Here is a 24,022-nt window from a genome sequence, read left to right as displayed (position 1 = left end):
ATAGCAATAAAGTGTATCAACATTTTGTTGTTGAACACCCAGATGTGCTGGCTAATATCCCATGGATATTAGCTTTTCCTCCACTCACTTTAAACATCACATGGGACATACTTATACTGAAAATTTGTTCATCGTTTATCTGAAATTCAAGTTCACCTGGATGTCCGGTACTAGTCAGCCTCCTGACCCGCCTGCCTTCTCAATAATCAGCACATTACTCCATAACCTAAAACGTCTCTGAATGCCAGACTTTCTTCCCTATGGCTCTGCCCTCCTTAGGATTCTCGTTCAGTAATTCACATTAGTTTGTATATTTGTTTTTCAGTACCTTTAAAGAAAATCTCTATGTAGTATCTGTGGTCTAGCTGAGTTCAGTGACCATTGACATGAATTGCCTACCATATCTGAAAACAAAAGTCCCCATGTCTGTTTCTGAATCTGTCCTCTACCGTGGTCCACAAGATAATGAAGGGTTTAGTTGCTACTCAGGTGATATCAGGAGATCTATATTTTACCTAAACAACCATCCTGGAAACAATGTAAGGTTGTGGGCCCCACCCCAAGGCCATGTGCTGGCTATTAAGCCCTTTTCATTGAGGGGAAGTACCTCCTAGGACCTAGCCTGTGCGACAATCTCCAAAGGATGATTGCCTCTGGACTGCTTCCAGCACCTCAAGTGAGCACTGAAGCTTCAAAGAACTAGCATAGAACACAGTTTTGATGCCCAGAGTAATCAATAAAACTTCCCTCTCTCCTCCTCCTACAATGTTTCACTAACAGAATTTGGGGCTCCTCTGTTTCCTGGCAAGGTACGATTTTTTCCAGTAAGGCTCTGACCTGCTCTAGCCAGACCTAAGTCTCCAAGCTCCACCTATATACTTTGTCAAATGGCTCCATCCAGAGTCCCGTTGATACATGATAGGGTTAAAGTGGGCAGCCTCTCACCTTATATATCCTTCAACAAAGGTTAAGCATTCAGCTGCAGAAACAAAGGAACATGCTGTTATAAAGCCATGTTCAATTTCCAAAGCTGCACCCTGAAAACTTCTGTCTGTTGCCTACAAACTGGTAACATTCCAGGGGTATGTTCTAACCACAGCTTATTTACAACGTGGAGATCATATTATACATACTATGTTGCATTTGATTTACTATCTCTGAAATTCCCTTGTGTAAGCATATATAGTACTGTCTTAGTACTTTTAATATGTGTAGTGTTCAATTGCATTTATATGCCATGGCTTATTGGACATTATTTCAAAATTCGAAATTATCAGAGCTTTTCTTACTGTCTTAGGAGGGAAATAGCCTCACTGCATATATTTAACTTAATAGAGTAACCTAAGTGAGAGAGTTGGGCTTTTTTAGCCCCACTCTCCTCCCCAAATTAATATCTGGGTAGATTTAAGTGTTGGCCGTCCAGAGGTGGCTTCGTCGACATTCATTCTAAAATTGCATCCTGGCCATATAGCAAATCTGCACTGGCTACATGGGTCTAGGAACTTGACAATTGCTCATTATTGTTTACCTTGTCCTCGTCATCCTCCTATACATTTCCCATGGCAGCTGCTCTAAGATGTTATGATCCCTTTTAAGCTTGCTTTCCCAGCTCTTCACCATAAATCCTAATATTGCTGTGTGCTCCACTGAGAAAATGGAAGTATTTGAGCAGAATCTTCCTTACCTACTGCAACCTCTGACTGACCTAAAACATTCTCCTCTTTTCTCCTAGCATTTCATGTCACACAAAGCTATTTCTCTTCTCCACCTGGACTCCAGGAAATGGTCAGATGTCATGTGAGTGCCCAAATAAGAATACATTTGGTACCCACGGGATTACACCAAATGAAAGTTTAACATGTGTGCCTGACCTCCGAATTATGAAATAGAAGGAAAGAGTGCATTGAAAGAAGGGGGGTAAATGTGCAATATATTAATAATACAACAACGAAAATACTGAGCTTCGTGATACTGCAGACTGACAAAGTTACAGAACAATTTTTGAGTGAAAATTCAATCATTGCTCTCTCAATGTCTATTACTTCTTAACATTCCTGACAGTGTTGTGTGATCTTAGCAGTAACTTTACAAGATGGAGAAAATAGGGGGACCTCACAAAGTGCAGAAAAACCCCAGCCTTCATTCTCAAGCCTGAGTCAGATTAATAAACATATAGATTTTATATTGAAGATTAAAATTGTTATAGGATTAAACAATAAGATTGTTGTAGTTAAAGGCACTAGATAGAAACAGGGAATCATAAACTTGAAGGAATAGTATTCGTTCTTTTCAAGGACATCGAAACACCTCTTTTATTTTTGCCAATGTGCATTATTCCTTTCTATTATAAATCAGTTTTCTGGTATGGTCATGATTGTTTCATATTCTTTTTGCCATTAGCCACTCACTAATGACTGTTAATCATTATTATCCTGTTAGAGAAAAAATATCTCCTTTTATAATTACTTGTTTCAACTTATTAAAGAGTATCTTTTAAATTAGGACATTTATGATGTAGAATATTTTTAAACAATATTGATTATCCAAATAAGGTATAGGTAAACATTTTGCAAATTTTAATCATTGAAAGATTGTACACATTTTTAAGCGTACAGACTACGACAATCTTTACCTATTAAAGGACTGGATTTCACTGCAGTACTAGGTATTTAATGACTGGAAAGTTCCTTTTGAACAGGTTAAAGTATGAGTTATAAACAGTTTGAGCAAAGGGTATTCTTTATAAAAGTTTTAGGTTCATTCAATGACTGCCTACACAAAGTCATTCATTCATGTCTTGAACAGTTCCTAAAGAAATCTTTTTTGCAAATGCTTAGGGAACCTGTATGAGGAGTCATTTGGACTTAGTGATCAAGAAACAGAGCTTCGAAGTTAGGCAAACCTGGATTCTAATTTCAACCAGACCAATTGCGCACTTTATAACTTTCTATAGGTTATACAAAGTACTTAAGTTACTTCCCCAAGCCTCAAGTTTCCCATCCATACACAGCAATGGGAATATCCACTTCATAGCTTTGCTGATGGGATTAAATGAGCACATGTAAACCATACAGTTGACCATAGAATTCCTTCACAATAAATGGTAGTTACTAAGATTAGTATAATAAATTATTAAAGAGCTGTCATCTGCATATACCCGGTTTATATTTGCTCCACAAGTTTGTTTAAAATTAAAAGCATTTCCTGAGGGACTCCTGGGTGGCTCGGTCAGTCCAACAGCTTCAGCTCAGGTCGTGCCCTCAGGGCTTGTGAGTTCTAACCCCAAGTTCCTTCAGGCTCCGTGCTGACAGCTCACACCCTAGAGCCTGCTTTGGATTCTTTGTCTCCCTCTCTGCCCCGCCCCCGCTCACACACTCTGGGTGTGTGTGTGTGTCTCAAATAAATCTTAAAATCTTTAGTAAATAAACATTAAAAAAATTTAAAGGCATTTTTTGAAATATTAAACATGCTGAAATTTGCTACATTTGCTAAATGTATATTTTAACCCAGTCTCACTTGGATAATGCAAATTTAAAAGTTCATTCATTTTTTAAATTTTGCATCGTTATGGAAAAAAATATTGCACTACAGAAGCAGAGCGTTCAGAAGGCTCAGAAGTTAGTGAGAGACGTAGGGAGCTGATGAGAAGAGTAGCAGCTCAGAATAGTTCCAGCCATGGCCATACTGAGGGCACATTCATTTGGAGGCAATTATGTTTCCTCTCATTTTGTTGTACTTTTTCACGCTGCCATCCCCGGAAGTGTAAAGAGCTAATAAGGTTTTTTAAATGGCTGGTGCTGGTACGTCGTCAAATATTTAGGGGCCAAGGGTCTTTAATCACCTAAGTGCTTTTCAATGAATACCGATGTGACAAAGGTTCATATTTAATTGATTCCAAAGTGACTTTATGCTAAGTAATGGTTTGCTAAAGAATTTGAAAGTGTAGCTACTCCCAATTAAAAAGTATCCATCTTCTTCTGTGTCAGAGTTGTTACCAGACATGTCACCAGGTCACGGAGACTCTGCGGACACACGTTGTAAATATAAGCACGTCTGTGTGCACTTGTGCAGCCGTGGAAGGAAATTATTTCAAATTTGTCTTATAAATAGAAGTGAATTTCCCTTAAAGGTCTCTTAAGACACAGCTCGTGGAACTGATCAAAATACAACATTTTGAGAACTGAATACACATACACCAGAGTAATCTCAGTTAGCCAATTACCAGTGCTGGAAATAGGTGTTTTGTTGCAGCAAAACGAATCCCAACAAGGCTTGTGTAGATCTCTAATTTTGCTAGAGGGCACATCTATATTTCAGATATTCATAAGTATTTCTTCTACCATTAGAACTTCTTTATTATTGCAAAAGCTAATGTAAACCTAAGAAGCTCGGTGAGCATTAATGTATAAAATTACCATCCTCTCACATGGACTTATCACTGCCATCATTATTCTAACTAGAAGCATGCTAGAACAGTTTGAAAGCCAAAAGAGAATAATCAGTGATTTAAATCACCGGTCTTATTACCTATTAACAGAAACCACCAACAGAAGTTGATTTTTTAGGAGAATCAGAACAGCTGGAAAGAAAGATAAGGGGGAAGAAACTTGTGTTGAAATCCTATTTTCACTGAGCCCTTCTGTGAAGTTTAATGAGAAGGATGTTGTACCCTGTAAAGGCATTTTAATTTCACTTTCATAAGGGTGGAAGAAAGCATTTACGATGCCATTTCTTTAACAAACACTGTATTTATGATAAATATTCAGCCAGTGTTGCCAAGAAATCATTCACACAGGTGATGCATTACTGTTGTGTTAATCAAAGTTAAGATATTTTAATTGTCTTGGCTAATAATGGATTTGAATTATCTTGAATCACATACCTATTGCATATTTCCCAGCTAATAATTGCTTTGATAATTACAGTATAGAAAGTTTCTCCCCTCATATCCCCACACACATGTAAACAAAACACAGACGTAAGAATATAAACATACACACCAAAGCACACTATAGCTAAAAAGTTTGGTTTTGCTGTTTACAGAGGAATCCAGTAGCTTTTGAAATGAATTCTCGTTAAGAAGGCACATATTTAAACTACCCAACTGGCAATCCTGTTGTGAGCACTGACTATCAAGAAAGTGGTCACCTTGTTTAGTCTGCTTAAAATTTCTAACTATTAAGGGAAAAAACTAGGTAAGTGAGGTTTGGCTAGTTGACACTGATAAAATCTGTATCTTTGTTGTTGCTTTCTAAAGTTCATTTACTTATTTTGAGAGAGAGCACAAGCCGGGAAGGGGCAGAGAACAGGGAGAGAGAATCCCAAGCAGACTCCACACTGCCAGTGTAGAGCCCAATGTGGGTCTGGATCCCAGGAAGTGTGAGATCATGACCTGAGCTGAAATCAAGAGTCAGACACTTAACCAACTGAACCACCCAGGTGCCCCAAGAAAAATGTTTTTATTTTGTTCGATGTAATAATATATGAATTTCATAGACTTAAAACATACTTGACAATATTTTTAGCACTGCAGAAGGTACTAAAGTTCCCAGCCCTTAACAGCCTCATACCTGTTGAGGGAGGGAAAAAACAAAAATTAATGCAACATTTGAAGCACAATAAAAACTGTAATATTCAGGTACCAAAATGATTGCAAATGTCTCACAACTGGAAACAAGAAAGGTCACCATTGGGTAAAATTGAGTATTTAAAAGTTGTAAGAAGAAAGCTGTGTTCAAATAGTTCCTTGACTATTCAGGATTAGAAAGTCCTAAAGGATGACCTACTTCCTTCCCTCAAAAATTTTAGAATATCTTTCATTTTCCCATAAATGTATATTCACAATATTAGCATAAACCTGAATCGATATACCCTTGCCATTTGAAAAAGATATACTGGAGGACTTTCAATCCTGGATTCACAAATGCTGCACTATCCTAAGAATTTCCCCATAAAATAAAGTAAAATTGATTATTTTAAGTTGCCCTTTCTGACTCTTAATGAGATTTACTATATAGAGAAGAAAACTCTGGGAGATACTGCTGGGTGTAGAAGAGGGACTAGATCCTTAGCTCAAAGAGAATGAGACCATTCACACAGTGACCTCAGTGACATCTCAACTGGCCTTTGGGAGTGCTTGAGAATTCAGGAAATCTCTAAGTCCTGAGAGTTTACTGAATAACCCCAAGTGAGGAGACTTCTGGGCACACCTGAATCATCTTTAGAGCTTTTTAAAAAGAAATGCAGGGGCACCTGGGGGGCTTAGTGGGTTAAGCACCTGCCTTCAGCTCAGGTCATGATCTCATGGTTCTTGAGTCTGACCCCCACATCGGGCTCTGTGCTGACAACTCCAAGCCTGAAGCCTGCTTTGAATTCTGTGTCTCTCCCTCTCTCTCTCTCTCTGCCCCTCCCCTCACTTCTTTCTCTCTCTCAAGAAATCAAGAAACATATGATAAATAAATAATAAATAAATAAAATGACAAATGCTTTTACTCCCTTCTGGACATTTTGGGGAAGACCAAGGCATCTGCACTTTTTTTTAATTTCTTATAGGATTCTGATGTTCACTTACTGGAACCACCTACTGTAAAAAGTCACCTGAGCAAAGTGTTTCAGTAAGTCATATTAAAACATGTGAGTAATTAACTCCACTCTGACATATCAGAATTTCATCCCATAAATATTTCTGAAATATGAAAAACTTCTTAATGTAATAGTTACTTGGTTATCAAAATAAGGACAGTAAAATATCAAATGCTTATCAAAGAAAATGCCTGTGAATAAAATTCCAGAAACTTCAGAATTATGAGGTCTTTTGTGAAAAACATGATTTCAGTCTTTAAGAACTACTTAGGGTATACTCTAATGCAGTGTTGTAGAAATTGTACTTTAGAGAGATAATGCAGCTTTATATTTCCATTTCTTCATCATCTGTAATCATATAATGAACAAAATTTGCTCACAGAAGAGACTTTCAAAAGAATAAAATAACTTGGGGGAAATTGTAAGTTTATCCCTTTATGCTAACCTCTTTTAAAGAACCAAATTGTTTCTCCTTATATAATATTATTGAAGTTGACCTGTTATGCCCAACTCCTGCCAATCTTAATGGCACTCCTATTCCCTCTGTGCTTATGTTTACAGAGGAATGCTCTGTACAGTCGCTTTATAAAAACCATTCTCCTGATTCTCTGAAAAATGAAAACTCTTTCATTGGAAAATACTAGTGCAAGAAATTTCTCAAAAAGCTACACAATTTTAATCAAAAGTAAAATATACACTTTCTTGGAAGGAAACATTGAATATTTAAATATGTCAATTCTTCACATATTAATGAATGGCATTAATAAAATTCAAAAATATCTCATGAACATTTTTTTATTAAATTGGTATATTAGTTCCCTATGGCTGCTGTAATTAATTACCACAAACTTGTTGGTTTAAAAGAACATATATTGATTCTTACACAGTTGGAGAGGTAGAAGTCCAAAATCTGTTTCACTGGGCTGAACTCAAGGTGTTGGCAAGACCTTGTCCCTTGAGAGGATCTAGGGAAGAGTTGCTGTTTCCAGCTTCCAGAGCTGTGTTCCTTGCGTTCCGTGGCTCATGGCCCCTTGCTTTATCTTCAAAGCCAGGAGCATAAATCTTCAAATTTTTCTCTGCTCCAGCATCACATGGCTTTCTTCTCTATAGTCAAATCTCCCTCTGCCTCCCTGTTAAGCTCTTGCGACGACCTCTAGAGCTTGCCTAGATAATCCAGAAGGACCCTTCTCCAGGCCCTTGATTTAATTATAACTGCAAAGACCCTTTTTCTGTATAAGGTAGCATTCACTGATTACAAGGATTAGGGCCTGGATATCTTTGAGGGACGTTATCCAGCTAACCAGAGTGGACAAGATGGCTCTTTATCTGCAAGAATGAACAAGTAATAACAGGTGAAAATTTTTTGAGAAAGGAAAGTTGAGAGGGGAAAATCGTCCTACTAGATATTTAAGAATGATTGAAACCTAAAGTAGTTATAGAAAAAAAGGCACCAGTGTTAAGTTTCCATCTGGCCATCCTGTATACATGATGAGAACAGGATGTGTGGTAAAACATCATAAACCAATGAGGAGGAAATAGATTTTTTGGAAAATACAGAGTTATTTTCTATTTTTAAGAAAAGACAAATTAGAATATATCCTATGATACCATACCTCAGGATATATTTTAGAAGACCTAAAGAGTTTAATCACAAGTGGCAAAAAAGTAAAATATGTCCAAGAAAAATGATATTTAACTGATTCAGTCATTTGTAAGGACCTTCTAAATACATAGGAAGTGAAAAGACCATAAAAAGTCCAGTCAATTTGACTGTACAGAAATTCCAAAGGCCTATCCATCAAAAATATAAACAAATTTAGGGATGCCTAGGTGGTTTAGTAGGTTAAGCATCTGACTCTTGATTTGGGCTCAGGTCATGATCTCACAGTTTGTGAGTTCAAACTCCACATCAGGCTCTGCACTGACAGTTCAGAGACTTCTTGGGATTCTCTCTCTCTCTCTCTCTCTCTCTCTCTCTGCCCCTCCCTCACTAATTCTGTGTCTCTGTCTCGCTCTCCGCTCTCCGCTCTTCTCTCTCGCTGTCGCTCTCGCTCTTCTCTCTCGCTGACTCTCTTCTGTCTCTCTCTTTCTCTCTCTCTCTGTCTCTCAAAAAACAAACTTAAAAAAAAGTTAAAATATAGACGAATGTAAAAATCAAGCAATTGGAAAAATCTGCAATAATGTTGTGGACAACTGGCTAATATTAATATAAAATTGACTTTATAAACGTAAAACCAAAATAAGAAAGTGAGCAAAAGCCCACTGATAGAAGAAATACAAATATCTAATAAACATACAAATATGATTACTTCTGATTAAGCAAGTTAAATAAGAAATGTTATTTGTTGCAGGGGTGCCTGTGTAGTTCAGTTGGTTAAGCGTCTGACATCGGCTCAGGTCATGATCTCACGGTTTGTGAGTTCGAGCCCTGTGTAGGGCTCTGTGCTCACAGCTTAGAGCCTGGAGCCTGCTTCAGATTCTGTATCTCTCTCTCTCTCTCTCTCTCTCTCTCTCTCTGCCCCTCCCTGGCGCACGCGCTCTCTCTCTCTCTCTCTCTCTCTCAAAAATAAATAAACATTTAAAAAAAATTTTAAGATGTAACATTTTTAACAAAAAAATGTTATTTGTTGCCTATAAAATGGCATTATTGATGAAGAATAAAGTTCGTTGTTCTTCACTGTATGTAAGATAGGTATCTTCAAACACTGTCACAAGAATATACGTTATTATAATTTCTCCAGAAAGAAATGTGGCAATAGGTAGCCAGTCTTTAATCCTGTAAGTCCACCTTCCCATAGTGCATCCTAAAAAAATAATCAAAGATGTAAATGGAGACATCTGTACAAACATATTCATAGCAATGCTTCTTAAAATAGGTTTTAAAACATGAAGATATGTAGTAAGAGTTAAATAAGTAGTTAAATAAATGATCCATGTGACCAAATAATATACAAACATTAAAAGCTAGGTCATAACCACATTTTTAATGACCTGAAAAATGTCCACAGTAAAATGGTAGCTTATTAAAGCAAAATTCTAAATGGATATATATATATATATTCAAACACAGATGCACACTACATACAGTTCTCAGAATATTTCTGGGCAAATCTTATGTGGACAAGCAAGTGGCATTCAATAAATAATAAAATTTAATGACAAAGTGCAAGATTAGCTGTGAAGGAGCAGAGAGACCAGCAATAGGAGATAGCTGGGGATGAAGGTAGTCTCCTTAGATAGGGCAGTCATGAAAGGACTCTGTGAGGTGGTGACTTTGAACCTGAGACAGGAAGGAAGGAAGGAAGGAAGGAAGGAAGGAAGGAAGGAAGGAAGGACCCAGAAAGGAGCCTATTCGACAATATCCTGGGCAGAAGGACCAGTGTCTAGAAAGGCTCTGTGGAGGGAAAAGCGCTTAGTAGGTTCAAAGCTTTGAAAAGAGACTAATGGGGTCGGGAGGTAGGGGGTAAGTGGCCTAGTGGCTTGGGATGTGGTTGATAGAGAGAAGTGTTCAGGTGGCATAGCCATTGAGGTCACTGTGGTATTCTACCTAATATTAATATCTCCATGTTATTTATGTAATAAGCCATTGTAAAGATTCATGTTCTTCACCTAAAATCAAGATTGGGCAATACTCTCAATGTTAAACAAAAATCTCATTTAATTTTTACTATTTCCCCTTTCATGAGTGAAGAAACCAGGGCTCTGGCAGTACCAGTAGGTAGTAGTGTGTGGCAGAGTGGGATCTGAACAGGGGCCATGACAACTCCAAGCCTGTGTGTTAGCCATTCTTTTATACTGCTTTTCCGGAACATTACTCATTAACACATAACTTAGATATTGCGAATTTGTGGAAAAAAGGATAAATACTAAACTTGAGTTGTAAGATGACTGAGTACTAGGGATGTGATGTACGACATGATGACTACAGTCAGCTCTGCCATGTGATAGGACAGTTGTTAAGAGATTGACTCCTGAGTCCCCATCCCAAGGAGATATTTTTTTTCTTTTTTCTTTCCTTCTTGTTGTATCTGTATGGGAAGGTGAATGCTGGTTGAACCTATCATGGTGATTATTTCAGAATAGATGTAAATTGAACCCCTGTGCTACAGGCCTTCACCTTATATAGTGATATATGTTGGTATTCCTCCATAAAAATGGAAAACAATAAAACAAAAACACTGAAAAAGGTGAGGGTAGGGATGAGTACTGGTCTTCACACAGCCATTTACTAATTATGTAATCTTAAACTACGTATCTCTGCACCTCACTTTTCTTGTTTCTAAAATAGGACTGATCACACAGTCCTTTCTACTGTACAAACTATTATCAGACAATATATGCAGTTGTTCTTTGCAAATCGTGTGTGTAGGACACCATGATATACCTCTGAAAGCAACTAAATCTACTCAGCATCTGGTCACTATACAAGAAAGCTCATAGATGAAACAGCAGGCATGAAATAATATAAAAATTCAAGAAGTAAGTTTACAATAATAATTCTAAAGATGTGCTTCAAAGTACAGAGCGCCATTAAATCAATTGTAACATTTCTGTTATTACCACATTATATGACCATAATGAACGTAATAAATACCTGGCATTTACAGAGTTTCTTTCATCTAAATATTCCCATAGAGCTCAATCAACTTTATGTGCAAATTGATTATGAGCCATATACAGGTGATACAGAGCAGGCAGCATAAATCACACTAACAACAACGCAGATCTCTCTCCTTTACACCAATTCCTTTTATCCAAGCTTACTAATTGGTGCAAGAACAAGAGTCAAATATTTTTTCAAGTAAGGAAAATGGAAGGTAATTCTAAGAAGCCTCTCATCAATGGCCTGGTCTAGCAAAAGGACTTGGAAAATAGAGTGAGCCATTTGATAATACAGTTATCCTCATTTGCATTTTATGCTTAAGGCAGGGATATACTTTTAGAAGAGAGGTGAGCTTTATAAATCCTCTGTATGTGAGAGAAAACATGGTAACTCTCTTCATGGCTGGTTATGACAATGCCGGTCTGTGTCTCCTGGCACTTTCCCAGACTAGGAGAATCAGATGCCCATACTCTCATGCGTTCGTGGTTTTATCTTCCAAAGGGCAGTGTCCAGTTCTCACCTCTTAATCTCCATAAAACAGTACATAAACCCCAGGAGCGATCAATAGCTTCTTAATGATATTAGCTGTTGGCAAATATGCAGGCACTATCCAATACCACAGCCACTGGCCACATGTGGCTGCTGAGCACTTGAATACGGCTTTGTGATTCAGAGCCTGAATTGTTTATTGCATTTTAGTTAACATAAATTTAAACTTTAAAACTCTCCAAAATATAATTGGGTTTGAAACAACCTGGGTACGTGAATCTACTTTCTCAGCAGTGAATTAAATGAAATCTCCGTAGAGGTCAAATATTTCTGATAAAAATTTAGCATCCAAGTTGAGATGTGATGACAGCGATTGATACACACAAGATCCGAAAGACTTTGTAGGAAAAATAATGTGAATTATCTCATTCGTAACTTTTATGCTGATTAAGAGCTGAATTGATAATGTTTTAGATACCTTGGGCTAAATAAAACCTATTAAGTCTTCTTTCTTTTTTATTATGGATATTAAAAAAAATGTTTAAGTACTTACAAGATAGATCCACCTTATATTTCTATTGGACAGCTGTTTCAACATTTGAATTTCTGCTTCCACCTTTTTTGCACTTCCTCTTGATGGCAGCAGTCACTGAGATAACTTAAGGAGCTCTTGACGCAGCTGAAGAAGTACAACATAGATTTCTAATGTTGATTTGCATTGTGGAATGCAGTCCTTCCATTTTTCCTTGCTGTCCCATTCTGACTGTAACTGAGCCCATCCTTCAGACATCCAGCCCTTTACCTTCTTCCATTTTTTGGCCCTTCCTGGCCACCATCCATTCCTTCAGCTCTCCTGACTAGCATTTTCTATCCCTAAGCTCTTGCTCATGAGTCCCAGTAACCCACCCAGTAATCCACCCACTTAACTGAATGCCCCACAGGAACAGTTGAAACCTTTTTAGTTCTTTCCAGCTTCTTAAACTTTTACCCACATCAACAGTTTTAGAGAAATTTAAGGTCAATGGATCTCTCAGCTCCCTTCCTTTCAGCCTCAAAGATTTTCTGAATCATCCCTTTCTGCCTCTTCTCCTTGTTTGTTCTGCCTCATTCCAATCCAGTGACTCTCTTTACTCGTATTTGGGACTGAATCTCTTTCCCCAACCTACGTCACCTCAGCCTCTCATACCTTCCTCTCTGCCCATCTGCTGATTACCTTTCCCCACCTCTTCAGATAGAGAAGTTTTAGTAACTCCTGGACTCTGAGTTAGGGCAGGGAGTTAAGCAGTAGGCTCTTCTGGCTTCTGTGAGGCAAATCCCCTCTCCAGGCTTCCAGGAGAGTCACACATCCCCATTCTCTCGTTCAAGGCTGACTCCGTTCAGTCACGTTGACTAGTAAATTAGTGAGCCACCTGGTTTCACAATGACATGATTTCTAATTTAGTACGGATTTTGACCAAAATCAGAATGAGGTGACAAGACTGTAATACCTGGATAATGTCAGAACACCAGCTTGGAGTCATGTGCTTTTGCTGAACTCCAAACATCTCCCTCCTTTGTTCTCTTTCTTTACTCTCTCCAGGCTCCTGCTGGAACTATATCAGGCCACACTTCCTGTCATTATCATGTCATCATAGTATGGGGAGTGGCTAGTGCCCAGGCTCACTTGTTGAGCCCCTCCTTGGTCTTGCCTTGAAGATAACCCTGTTGCTAGTTGGTTTCCCTCCAAGTGTGTGCACACCATATGTGACCCAAACTGCTGTGATCAAAACTACTTAAGGAGCCTAATATCCTTTTCCGGCAGAGCTCTCTGATGCCCGTTGATGTTAAATCAGCCTATCTGTTTTCTACCATTCTTATCCTTTGGGTCTGTTTTTTGCCAGAGGTCTAGTTTTATTGGCTTATATTGGCTTCTTTCTACAGCATGATTATTATTAATTTAATGTGTAGTTCATTCTCTGTGATGATTCTTTCATTCCTTCTCCTTCACCTACAAGTGAGTCTGCAGTTGTTTTCTTTCATCAAAATGTTGAGCAAAGCGCTAAGCTCCTATTGTGCCCTTGGTAGATATGTGTGGGCTGAATGAGTAAAATGACAAAACAGAAAAGAATACAGACAAAATGTATTCCAAGAATTGGCCCCTTCCTTCTTCCTCCTCAAGCTCCTGTCCCATTTTCTCCCTTTCGTTAACTCCTTGGCCTCATGCAATCTGAGTTCCACCCTCTATGTCCTCTAGGGAAATTATTTTTCTAAATCATTCGTATCTGCCTGATTTGCAATTTCAAGTCTTCACATTCTTTTTCTACTCATTCTGTCTGCTGTTCATAACTCTCTTGACCTCCTTGGTAGAGCATTCTCCTAGTGTCATCGTTGGACTTAGTCTTTTTCTCCAGCCAGACTCTCTATAAGTATCTGTAAAGGTTCTAGTCTCTTTCTTTGCCTTTCCTTCCCCATGACTTAATTGCCACTGTAGTAATGATTCCCAAACATGCTCCTCACTCCTGAGGCATCTTTAATTACCCATGGGACATCATTTCATAGATGACTTATAGGTGTTTGAAATTTTAATATGTGTACCACCAAACACGCCATCTTCTTCCACTAGTTATTCTACTCCTCTCTACCCCATATTTCCTCTGTTACATTCTGTATCTCAATAAATAGAATCACCATCCCCCAGTATGTCAAGCTCAAAACTTTGGAGACATCTTCAAGAACTTTACCTTTGTATTAAAGATACACTCCCATGCAAGTGATATCAAATCCTGTCCATTGGCTCCTGGGGTATCTCTCACCCCCCAGTCCTTCAATCTGGTCTCCTTGCCATTGTCCTGGGTCTAGTAGTCATAGGTTTGTCAGTAGCATTCCAGTGGTTTCCTGAATACTCTCTTCTTCTGTCTTGTCGCCAAAAGTTAGCTCCAAACCCGAAGCTGATAGTATCAGTCATCTCCCTTCTGAAAACATTAAATGGCCCTCGACTGAGCATAAAATAAAATCAATTATCCTGTGTGAACTGGCTATAGCCAACTTTCCATGTTACGTCTCCTATGCCACTCCCCTTGTAACTGGTGCTGTGGTCACATATGTGATTCGCTGCATCACAAACATTTCCTACAGTTTCCTGACTCTGCCTTTCCCATGCTGTCCCCCAAGCCTTCAATACTCTGACCTCATTTCCCCCTATGGAATTTCTCCACTGTCTTTAGGCAATGCTTCTTCTATCAGGTCTGCTAGGGATTCCCTTCAGACAAAATTAATCTCTCCCTCCTCTATTATTGCACTTTCTACTTCCACTCAAATCCTTGCCATGGGCTGCGGTGTTTCTTTGTGGTGGTGTCTCCACTAAACTGTGAGTTTCCAGATGCAAAACCATGTCTCGCTCAATTTCATTTCCCTCCTACTCCTCAGAGTAAGTAGATACACAGTAAACATTTGCTGTGTTGTTGAAATAGAAGAAACTAGATTATAACCAAAGGCAACCTTTCCTTAGAAATTGTAAAATTCTCAGAAGAGCTCTAGTATTTGCCAGACTGGCCAGGGCAGGGAATTAAAGTCCTTCTTTAAAGCTAAACAGATACTCCAGAGTCCTGAGTATGGCATAGCTCTTAGATATTAGAATTGCTTTCTATTGAAGAAACCTATTTAGTTTTTCCTTTACTCCTCTCCCACTCTTAATCTTCTAAATAAAAAATGAAATTGTACAAACTTTCCAAAAGTCAGATTAAAACATGAAAGTCGGTGTGTGTCCTACAGCTGAACTCCAAGGGGTTGTCCTTCAGATAACATCACAGCTTCTTTTCTGTTTTGTCCTTTTACATCCTCATTCAGCCCACACATATCTACCAAGGGCACAATAGGAGCTTAGCACTTTGCTCAACATTTTGATGATTGAAAGAAAACAACTACAGACTCGGGTGAGAGTTACTAAGAAAGCTTCCATGGAACTGAGCCTTGGAAGGGGGCTCTCCCCTGGGCTGATACATGGTAGGTAAATAGAGAAAATGGAAAGAGCTTTCCAAGTTGGAAGAAGAAAAGAGAATAAGCAAAGACATGCAAACAGTTGTAACATGTATACTATTGAGGGAGGCAGACAATATGATGAGCAGTCTGATGAGAAAAGATGGTCTGTGCTAGAATCATCATTTTCAAATGTATTAGTCACTGACTCCTTTCAATCAGATCAGATGAAGGAGTACAATATGTAAAACAAAAGCACTTTAATCAAAGGTCAGGAGTGAAAGACTGGAGGCCTGCCTGCTGAGGTATGCCTGCCCCTTCCCATTTCCTTCTCTGCATCTCCTCTCAGCTAATTTGGAAAACCACCAGCCAGGTGAACAACAGGAAATAAGGAATAAGCAGGATGGGGCCCAAATCATGGAGCGCTGTGTTACCTGTCCCCAGTGCATACTCCTCATTGAGGCTCCCTTAACACAGGGCACTAGCCCACTGCTCGTGCAGGGCCTTCATAATTTGTAAGCCAAAGAAATTGGCTTTGTAAGCCAAAGAAATTTATGTTTATAAAAACATAGCTGGCACCCAAAATTATTTTAGAAATTTTGAAGTGAACAGGCAAATGGATAGCTGAATGAAGGCCAGCCTCCACTGAAATAAACAGTGTCTCTCCAAAGTCTTTGTTGCAGCGCCTGTGTGGCTTAGTTGGTTGAGTATCCGACTTCAGCTCCGGTCATGATCTCAAGGTTTGTGAATTTGAGCCCCATGTCGGGCTCATTGTTTTCAGTACAGAGCCTGCTTCAGATCCTCTAGCCTCTCTCCCTTTACCCCTCCCCAGCTCATACTGTCTCTCTCAAAAATAAATTTAAAAAAAATTAAAAAGTCTTTGTCAATAATTCTCTGTACTGTAGTTTATCCCCACCCACTTCCAGCCTGGAATTAAGCTATGAATGTGAGTGCTCAGCCTAAGCCAGCCTGAGCACAGGACTTCATTGAGACTCTACCTCTATCAGAGTTAAGAATGCATGTCCAAAGACTTTATGATGAGTCCTGGGGGACAAAAAAAAAAAAAAAAAAATCCCAGGCACACTTCTTTCTCATTGCCTTAATTAATAATTCACCAGCTTCCTCAAGGGGCAGAGACCGCACAGGCTACTTTACAGCTCTCTGAGGAAATGGCAGATCCTTTACTTAGAGTGAGAGAAATACTCTAAAGGCACAATGTGGTTGGAGGTTTAGCCATTTCTCAGCACATGCAAATAACCTTAGTGTGTGGAAGAGACATCTGGGAATGGACTTGAAAGAATGGCAACCGGCTGTTTTTTATTAGTTCCTTGTAACCTGTTGGGCCGTAGCATACATACACTTGTGTTCTTTATCTTGGGGGTAATACAAGGAGAGAGGCGTCATGATTAAGGGAGAATTGCACACGAACAGGCTGATTAAAAACCATACATTCTGTATTTCATCCAAATAGAAAAACTAAGGGGAAAAACATAAAACCTCCTGGACTTATAGGGGAAGTGAGAGCAGTAGTTTGATTTTTTTGATGAAGATATTAAATAAAATTTGAAAAACTACCATGATTTTTCAGATCCCCAAAATTTCCCCTAGGTAGCCTTTACCTCCCTAAATGCACCTTAAGTGTGAGAAGAAAAAGAACGCACTGTGCATCAGAAATGATAGTTTTCTTTTCCTTCCCTCTTTTTCTCTTGCCTTACATCCAATTGCCAACTAGATTTTTCTGCCTATATAGCTCCTAGGCCCCTAAGTTTCATTTCCTGACTGATAAATCTCATTATCGGCTAGCACAAAGCATTTGTTTAACACATTTTTGCCAGGCATCTACTTAGTGCAACACCATGTGTTAGTTGCTAAGGATGTACTGATTTAAAATAAGCAAAAGTGCAAACCCCTCCTCTAATTCAGAATCGAGCGTGAGAGACAGACATCAATCAAATAATCATAAAAACACATGTAATGTTAGAACTTTCACACGAGATATATGGTATTTTGCAAGGATAATAGAACTCATCTCTGTGGTAAGCTCAGGGGAACATTCCCTGAGATGTGACAACCGTTCTTAGAGTAGATGGGATGAGTAAGAATAAACCAGGCAAGGGGAGTTGGGGAAAATGGATGGTGGTAGGGATGAATATAATACTTAGCAAAATGGAACATCACCGCCAGTGCTTTCACGGCTCTCAGTAGGACTAGTGCGGTTAGTGCAGAGAGTGTAGGGGCATGGTTCCAGATGCAACTGAAGAAGTAAGAGAACAGCCGCATGGAACACTTTGGCCATAACAAAAAATTTGGTCCTATCTTAAGCACAATGCAAACCTATTGGGAAGTTTTGGGGAAGTTTTGGAGATGTTACATGATTAGATTTTTTTTGAAAAGACTGCTGTGGTTGCATCATTTAGGAGGTTGAGAGGCTGGGGTGCATGTGTGGCTCAATCAGTTAAGCAGCTGACTTCAGCTCAGGTCATGATCTCATAATTCCTGGGTTCAAGCCCCTCATAGGGCTTTCTGCTGTCAGCACAGAGCCTGCTTCAGACCCTCTGTCCCCCTCTCTGCCCCTCCTCCATGGTCTCTCTCTTTCTCTCAAAAATAAATTAACATGAAAAAAATGTTTTTGAAAAGAGGCAAGAGAGCCTGGAGGTAATTTAGAAGTAACGATAGATTGGACTAGGGTAGCAGCCATGAAGATGAAGAGTAGATAAAGTGGAAACCCATGTAAAAGGAAAAATTGCAGAAAAGACTGGCGATAGACACTAAGGAAGAGAAAGGTGTCAAAGAAGGCTGAAGATTCTGCTTCGTAAAAGAAGATGGCTGTCAACTGTGAGATACCCCTACGTCCCTGTTAAAATTGCTGAGGTCGAAAACACTGACAACTCCAAATGCTGGAAAGAATATGGAGCAACAGGACCTCTCATTCATCGCTGGTGCAAATGGAAGATGATATAGCCACTTTGGAACTCACCTCAGCAGTTTCTTACACAGCTAAATGTGGTCTAACACATCCATAATTGTGTTCATAGGTATTTATCCAAATGAGTTGAAGAATTATGTCCACACAGAAACCTGCACACTGATGTTAATAGCAGCTTTTTCACATCTGCCAAACATCAGAGGCAATCAAATGTCCTTCAACAAACGAATGACTAATTCAAATTAAGGTGCATCTATTTACTGGAATATTACTTAACAATAAAAAGAAATGATCTGTCAAGTTTGAAAAAAGACATGGAGGAAACTTAACTGCATTTTGCTAAGTGAAAGAAACTAACATGCTGTCTGATTCCAAGTATATGACATTCTGGAAAAGGCAAGGCTATGGAGACAGTGAAAAGATCAGATCAGTAGTTGCAGGAGAGTGGGGGGAAATGTAATGTGAGGATAGTAGGCGAAGCAATGGGTGTTTTCAGAGCTGTGAAAGTATCCTGTATGAGACTGTAAGTGCACACATTCTGTCATGCATGTGGCAGAACCCATGGAATTATGCAGTACAAAGCATGAACCTTAACGTAACCAATGTAATTTAGTTATTAATATATCAATATTATTTCCTCAATTATAGCAAATATACCACATCAATGCAAAATAGTAACAATAGGATAAACTGAGGGCAGGAAGAGAGGAAGAATATGGGAACTTTCTGTAGTGTCTAGTCAATTCTTTTTTTTAATTTTTTTTAACATTTATTTATTATTGAGAGACCAAGAGACACTGAGCATGAGCAGGGAAGGGGCAGAGAGGGGGAGACGTAGAATGGGAAGCAGGCTCCAGGCTCTGAACTATCAGCACAGAGCCTGATGCGGGGCTCAAACTCACAAACTGCGAGATTACGACCTGAGCTGAAGTCTGACGCTCAACCGACCAAGCCACCCAGGCACCCCTATTCAATTATTCTTTAAATCAAAGACTGTTCTATGAAATTAAGTCTATCGACTTAAAAAAAAAAAAAAAAAACTCCAGGGGTGCCTGGGTGGCTCAGTTGGTTAAGTGTCCAACCTCGGCTCAGGTCGTGATCTCACGGTCCGTGAATTCAAGCCCCACATCGGTCTCTGTGCTGACAGCTCAGAGCCTGGAGCCTGCTTCTGCTTCTGTGTCTCCCTCTCTCTCTCTGCCCCTTCCCCATTCATGCTCTGTCTCTCTCTGCCTTTCAAAAATGAATAAATGTTAAAAAAAATTTTTTTTTAACCTCCAAATACATATTTTAGGAAATGAATAATAGTGATATTTGTTTAAATATGAATGACTGGAGAAGAGGTTTGGGAAAAGAACATTATTTTGGTTTCAGATATCTGGAGTTTAAAGTACCTTTGGGGGGCATCTGGATGGCTCAGTCGGTTAAGCAGCTGACTTCAGCTCAGGTCATGATCTCACAGCTTGTGGGTTTGAGCCCCACGTTGGGCTCTGAGCTGACAGCTTGGAGCCTGGAGCCTGCTTCAGATTCTGTGTCTCCCTCTCTCTGCCCCTCCCCCACTCACACTCTGTCTCTCTCTCAAAATAATAAACATTAAAAAAATAATAAAGTACTTTTGGGATACGTAAAGTACCTTGAGATAGGTCAAGGAGTAGTTGAATATACAGCTCTGGAGTTCAGAGGAGAGGTGTAAACTGGAAATATAAATGTTAATCATCTGCAATAGTGATAATTTACATTAAAAGCATTGATGGAATCTTCCAGGCAAAACTATACTGACCATGCTTTGGCCTTGTTTACTAAAAACATATGGACAAGAAAAGAAATAAAGGAGAATTGGCTGCATTCTGTATTAGTTTTGTTTGTTTTGTTTTTGCTTGATTTTGTAAAAAGTGGGTGTTGGAGAAATTTGGGAAGCAAGCATCTCTGTGAACTAACTGACCGAGAAAGAGAAAGAGATGATACTGGGGACCAGAAACATGTTTCTCCGGTAAGGAAAAATCCACAGAGGAGAGAGGAACAAGGGAGCAAAGATTAGTAAAAGACACAGCTGATAAGATTAAATAGAATAATGATAGTTTATTCAAAACCAGGATGAGTGTGCATTGACTACTGTGTTACCTCTGGACACTTGGCATGGGATGAAAAAAATGTGACTTGAGAGTTCTCTAAGCCGGTAGGGGGTCAGAGCCAGTGATAGTAGAAAGAAAGGCAAGAAGTTAGCTATAGTAGATTTCAGTGGATCTTCCTAGGCTGAGGCTTACATATGAACTAACCCTGCAATAGTTGTGCTCTGAAAATATATTCAGTTTGACTTCCAATGGGAGCAGAAGTTGGTGCATAAGGGGGTTTTTTGGAAATTTGGGAAGGCAGGCAGCCTGGAAACAGAGACAAGTTGCCACCTCCTAGTTTGACATACCAGTTCAGGAGGATTTACATAATCATTTCAAGGTAAAGTTAAGTAGAGTTGGCATAAAACCAGATTTCCAGGATCTTCTAAGTATCTAGATGTGGCCTGTACAACTTATGTCCACAGCTAAGTTTTTTTTCTATGTGAATAAAACTTTTCAGTATAATTCTTGGTAATAAGTGTATGCCTAGTATTCCACATCTTCCTAGAAGTAATAATGAGACTATGACGCTCTAGGAATAACCCATAAAATAAATTACCTGAGGAAAAAAAGTACATATACATATTCATTGAGACAGCAACATCTGGTAATGGCAGACTAGGTAGTTCAAACCAACATTCCCTCTTGGAATAATTGGGAAGAGTAGACATCAGAGAGCTAATGAGATAGTGAACTATGAGAGCTTGACGTGGGTGAATGCTGATTTCAAGAAGCCTAAACTTTTCTTTAGAAACATTTATTGGTTTCAGAGAGGATGGCTAGGAAGGGGAGAAGTACTGTGGGCCACCTTGTGGGACTAAAGGGATAAAGACTGAAAGCCATAACCCACTAAAGGAGGCCCCAATTACTCCTCCTTCCTTTAGGTTGGAATCACAAAAGGGTGACAACTAAAAGTGAGATTGAACTGGAAGGAGGAAGTAGTCATATATTCACAGGGACTATAGCTCAGTTTCAAATCATTTTCATCTATAAAGTTGGATCAAAGTGTTTCTAAATCATCAGTACCTGCAGGTACCTGGCAGAACCAACTGTGCATCCTTCTCTGGAAGTAGATGGCATCATCTGAGGTCACACACTTTTTCTGGAAACAGTTTTGCAAATATAATGTCTGGCATAGAATCGTGAACAACTGGCATGTGAGGAAAAGGAGACAGGACAACATGAACGAAAACAACAGAAACAGTAGACAACAGAAGAGGCTCATAAGGGCCCAATATCCTCAAATCCTCATACATACTTTTAAAAAACCATGCTTACTGTGCTTAAGAAATAAGAAGAGACTAGATTAAAAGATTTTAACCTGACATTAACAACTATTGAAAGAGCACCAAATATAAATTCTGGAACTGAAGAATAACCAAAAATAAGAAATTGATGGATGGGTTTAATGGCAGATCAGACATAGCTGAAGAGATCATTGGCAAACTAGAAGATAAATCAGAAAAATAAAATGCTTCCAAGGAACAACCGAGAACAGAGTGCTTAAAAAATAAGAGAAAGAAGTAGCCATGCACTATACCGTCATTGGGTCTAATAGGTATATATGGGGAAAGACAGAGAAGACCTTATGGGACAGAAGAAACAGTGAAGAGGTAGTAGCTGACAGTTTTTCAAAATGAATGAGAAACATCAAGCCAAAGAGTCAAGAAAGCTTGGAGAGCTTCAAGAAAGATAAATAGAATAGAATAACAAAATAAAATAAAAGTACCCATAGGCTCATCATATGAAAATACTGCACACCAAGAAAACAAATTGTTAAAACAGCTTGAAAGAGAGAGGGGGAGGGGAAGAGGGAGGGAGGGAGGGAGGGGAAGAGAGAGAGGGAGAGGGAGATTATCTTTTAAGGAGCAAGAATTAGAATAACCACTGATTGACGTCACAAGAACTATACAATTCAGAAGACATGGAATACTTTCGAAATGCTAGGGAAAACACTCAGGTAATAAAAATTCTATTTCAAGTGAAAACACCACTCACATAATTAGATAAACATATATAGATTTTCAGACAAACGAAGATGAGTGAATGTATTGCCATCAGACTCACACTCAAATAAATACTAAAGGTATTTTATAGGCAGAAAGAGAATGATCCCAGATGGGAGATCGGAGATGGAGACAGGAAAAAGAAGCATTGAAAAAGCAAGTCTCCAGGAAAATAAAAGGTGATGTTGACTGAATAAATCAATATTAATAATGCCTTGAAATTAAAATATACAATGAAATAAAATATAAGACAACAAATAGCATGTGGGTTGGAATATTACCTCATTGTCTGGGTAAAAGTGCGAATTAATATTAGCCACTGACAAATTAAGAATGAATGCTCTAAACTCCAGGTAACCACTGAGAGGATGTACACCCTCTGAGCACCTAGAAGAAAAATAAAAGAATATACAAATTGAAAAAAGGAGAGAAAAAGAAACCTAGAACACTAAGATTGCAATTTAAACCAAAATACATCAGTAATTACATTAAAGCAAACAAACTAAATGTTCCAATTCAAAGATATACATTGTCAGATGGCATTTTAAAATAACCTTATATGTAGTTAATAAAGCAAAAAGGGTACAGTAATCTTAAGCAAAAAATGGAAGAAGGGTCATGAAGACACTAACCTAAAAAAGGCTGGGGTCACTACATTAATATCAAAATCAGTTTTAAGGAAAAAAGCATTACTTGGGAGAAGGAAGCACACATCACAGATAAAACATTTAATTTACCAGGAAAATAAAAAACTACTAAAATTTTTTGCACCAAATAAAATAGTTTTAAATCTTTAAAGCAAAATCTTCACAGGGGTAAAAAAAAAAAAAAAAAAAAAAAAAAAAGTAATTCCACAATCATATTGGAAGATTTTGAACACATCTCTCTCAGTACTTCATAGAACAAGCAGACAAAAATTTAGTAAGGATGTAGAATATTTGAATAACACAATTGATCAATTTTACCTATTGAATATATATAGAACAATTTACCCAACAGCTGCAGAATAAACATTTTTTTCAAAATACACAGAACATTTATAAAAATTAATCATAGTCTGGTAATAAACAAATATCAACATATTTCAAAAAGTTAAAATCTTAAAATCATGTATGGTCTCTGACAATAAGGACATTTAGCTAAAAATTAATAACAAGGATAACTACTAAATCATCGTATTTTGAAATTAAGAAATACAGTTTCAAATAATCGATGGGTCAATAAAAATTACCACTGTTAAGATGAGTAAAATCGGGGCACCTGGGTGGCTCAGTTGGTTGAGCATCCAACTTGGGCTCAGGTCACGATCTCACAGCTTGTGGGTTCGAGTTCCATGTCGGGCTCTGTGCTGACC

The 24,022-nt window shown here is 38.5% G+C and overlaps 1 long non-coding RNA gene across 2 annotated transcripts; it reads right to left on the bottom strand.

Annotated features, from left to right (window-relative positions):
* Positions 1-7,434: 7,434 nt before the first annotated feature.
* LOC122237062 lies at positions 7,435-13,236 on the bottom strand. Of its 2 annotated transcripts, none has more exons than XR_006215269.1 (4): positions 13,162-13,236; positions 12,888-13,083; positions 12,228-12,353; positions 7,435-7,908 (listed from the first exon to the last, which is right to left on the bottom strand). It is a non-coding gene; the product is annotated as an uncharacterized LOC122237062 (long non-coding RNA). The 2 variants fall into 2 exon arrangements; XR_006215268.1 differs by lacking the exon at positions 7,435-7,908 and adding an exon at positions 9,254-9,386.
* Positions 13,237-24,022: the final 10,786 nt, after the last annotated feature.

Source organism: Panthera tigris, chromosome A3 (genome assembly GCF_018350195.1).
Source record: "Panthera tigris isolate Pti1 chromosome A3, P.tigris_Pti1_mat1.1, whole genome shotgun sequence".
Lineage (NCBI taxonomy): Eukaryota > Metazoa > Chordata > Mammalia > Carnivora > Felidae > Panthera > Panthera tigris.
Note: the sequence above shows the minus strand (reverse complement) of the source record. Positions and strands in the feature narration are given on the sequence as shown.